The following is a 3,907-nucleotide window of genomic DNA, read 5'->3' on the forward strand; positions in this document are numbered from 1 at the left end:
TACCGCATGTTCTCACTCATAGGTGGGAACTGAACAATGAGATCACTTGGACTCGGGAAGGGGAATATCACACATCAGGGCCTATCATGGGAGGGGGGAGGGGGGAGGGATTGCATTGGGAGTAATACCTGATACAAATGATGAATTGATGGGTGCTGACGAGTTGATGGGTGCAGCACACCAACATGGCACAAGTATACATATGTAACAAACCTACAAGTTATGCACATGTACCCTAGAACTTAAAGTATAATCAAAAAAATAAAAATAAAAAAATAAAATAAAATGTTTTGTGTAAGCCTCATAGTAACCATGAAGCAAAAGCCTACACTTAATGCACAAAAGATAAAAAGTAAAGTATCGAACCATGTCACTAGAGAAAATCATCCAATCACAATGGAAAAATCATAAGACGGGAAGAAAGGAACAAAGGATCTGCAAAACAACCAGAAAACAATTAACAAAATATCGGTTGTAAATCCTTACCTATAAATATTTGCCTTAACTGTAACTGAATTGTATTCTCTAATTAAATTACACAGAGTGGCTGAATAAATGAAAAAGTAAATCCTAACTATATGCTGCCTACAAGAGACTTCACCTTTCAGGACACACAGACTAAAAGGCTGAAAAGATATTCCATGCATATGGAAACAAAAAGAAAACAAGGATAGCCACACTTTGATAAAATAAAATTTAAGTCAAAACTGTCAAACATGAGAAAAAGGTCAGTATGCAATAATAAAGCAATCAATTTATCAAGAGAATATAACAATTATATATGTACTTAATATTAGAGCACCTAAATATATCAAGAAAATATTAATAGCTCCAAAGAGAGGGATAGACTGTAACACATTAATAGCATGAGAACTTTAATATTGCACTTTTGGTAATGGATAGATCACTCAAAAGTAAATCAATAAATAAACGCCAAACTTAGCCCAAAGAGAGTATAAGAAAGACAACAATAAAGATCAGAGCAGAAATAAAATACAAACTAGAAAAAAAAAAAAAGAATTGTTCTATGAAATGATAAGCAAAAATCCACAGACTTTTAGCTAGACTAGTTCAGAAAAAAGAGAAAATTATAAATAAGGTCAGAAATGAAAAAGGAGACATTACACTAATACTATGGAAATAAAGTAGATCATAAAAGGCAACATTAAACTAGTATACATAAACAAATTGGATAACCTAGAAGAAATGTGTCTAAGAAATAAGTTCTTAGACACATACAACCTACCAAGAATGATTTAAAAATTAAAAATGTGAATAGATCAACAAAGAGTAAGGAGATTAAATCAGTAATAAAATGTCTCTCATTGAACACATGGACACATAGAGGTGAATAACACACAGTGGGGCCTATTGGAGGGTATAGAGTGGGAGGAGGAAGAGGATGACAGAAAGTAACTAATGGACATTAGGTTTAATACCTGGGTGACAAAATAATCGGTACAACAAATCCCCATGACACATTTCCCTATGTAACAAACCTGCACATCCTACACATGTACCCCTAAACTTAAAAGTTAAAGAATAAAAAATAAAACAAAATGTCTCTCATTAAAGAAAAGTAGAGGACCTAATGGCCTCATTGCTGAATTCTACCAAACATTTAAAGAATTAATACCAATTATTCTCAAATTCTTCCAAAAAGTTGAAGAAGAGGAAATGCTTCCGAACTTACCTTAAAGGCCAGCATTACTCTGTTACTAGGTTAGGACAGTATCTAGACAAGGGCATTACCAAAAAAAAAAATTTATGGGCCAATATCCCTGATTAACATAGGTGCAAAAATCCTCAACAAAACACTAACAAATTGAATTCATCAGCACACTAAAAATATCATTCACCATAATCAAGCAGGCTTTACCCCAGGAACAAAAGAATGAAATAATATATGCAAATCTTTAAATATAATCAAACACGTTAGCAAAATGATGAAGAGAAAGTATAAGATCATCTCAATAGATGCAGAAAAAGCATTTGACAAAATTCAACATCATTTTATGATACAAACTCTTGATGAATTTGGCAAAGAAGAAGTATACCTGAGCACAATAAAGTCCATATTTGATTATGTGGTTTGGCTGTGTCCCCATGCAAATCTCATCCTGAATTGTAGTCTCTATAATCCCCACATGTCATAGGAGGGACCCAGTAGGAGGTAATTGAATTGGGGGCGGTTACCCCCATGCTGTTCTAGTGATAGTGACTGAGTTCTCACAAAATCTAATGATTCTATAGGGGCTTTCCCCACCTTGGCACTTCTCTTTCCTGTCACCACACGAAGAAGGACATGTTTGCTTCCCCTTCAGCCAGAATTACAAGTTTTCTGAGGCCTCCCCATTCCTACAGAACTGTGAGTCAATTAAACCTCTTTCATTTATAAATGACCCAGTCTCAGGCAGTTATTTATCACAGCATGAGAATGGACTAATACATATGAGAAACCTACAGCTAATGTTATACTCAACAGGAAAATGTTGAAACCTTTTCCTCTGAGATCAGTACAATAAAAGAGAGTGTCCACTCTCACCACTTCTATTTAACATATTACTGAAAGTATTAGCCAGAGGAATTACACAAGAGAAACAAATAAGAGGCATTCAAATTGGAAAGTAAGAAGTTAAACTGTCCCTGTTTGAAGATGACATAATCATATGCACGTAGAAAATGCTAAAGACTCTACCAAAAACTGTTAAGAAATAATAAACAAATTCAGTAAAGTTACAGGATACAAAATCTACATATCAAAGTCAGTAGTGTTTCTATACACTAACATAAACACTTTGAAAAGTCAATCAAGAAAACAATCCCATCTATAATGACTCAAAAAAACAGAAATAAGGTTTACCAAGAAGAGAGAAGTGTATATTGAAAATTATAAAACACTGATGAAAGAAATTAGAAACACAAATATATAAAAAGATACATGTTCATAGACTGAAAGAATTAATATTGTTAAAATGTCCACACTAACTGAAGTAATCAACAGATTCAATGCAATCCCTATCAAAATTTCAATGACATTTTTAAACAGAAATATAAAAAAAATCCAAAATTTATATGGAATCACAAACGACATGGAATAACAAAACAATCTTGAGCAAAAGAATAAATCTGAAGGTACTGCAATGACTGACTTCAAAATACACTACAAAGTTATAATAATCAAAACAGCATGGTAGTGGCATAGAAACAGTCTCATAGACCAATGGAATGAAAGAGAGAGCCCAGAAATAAATCTGTCCATTTATGGTCAACTGATTTTTGACAAAGTTTGCAAGAACACAAAATGAGGAAAGGACGGTCTCTTCAATAAATGATGTTGTGACGACTGAAAATTCACATGCAGAAGAATGAAACTAGACTCCTATTTCACATCATATACAAAAATGACATCAAAATTGATTAAAGAGTTTAATATAAGACCTTGAACTATAAAAGTATCAGAAAAAAAAAAGAAGGGAAAATTTCTATAACATTGGTCTGGGCAATGATTTTTAAATGTAACCCCAAAAGCACAGGTAACAAAAGTGCAAATAGGCAAATGGAATTGCATCAAATTAGAGATTCTGCACAGCCAAGTGGATAATGAATACAGTGATAAGACAATCCAGAGACTAGCAAGAAAAAATTGTAAATCATCACATTTGATAAAGAGTTAATACCCGAAATACATAAGAAACTCAAGCAATGCTTAAGCAAGAAAATAACCTGATTAGAGAATGGGCAAAGGACCTGAACTGACATTTCTCAAAAGAAGGAAGGCAGGGAGGAAGGAAGGAAGGAAGGAAGGAAGGAAGGAAGGCAGGGAGGAAGGAAGGAAGGAAGGAAGGAAGGAAGGAAGGAAGGAAGGAAAGAAGGAAGGAGAGAAAGAGAGAAAGAGAGAAAGAGA

Source organism: Rhinopithecus bieti, unplaced genomic scaffold (assembly GCF_001698545.2).
Source record: "Rhinopithecus bieti isolate Rb0 unplaced genomic scaffold, ASM169854v2 scaffold_26397, whole genome shotgun sequence".
Lineage (NCBI taxonomy): Eukaryota > Metazoa > Chordata > Mammalia > Primates > Cercopithecidae > Rhinopithecus > Rhinopithecus bieti.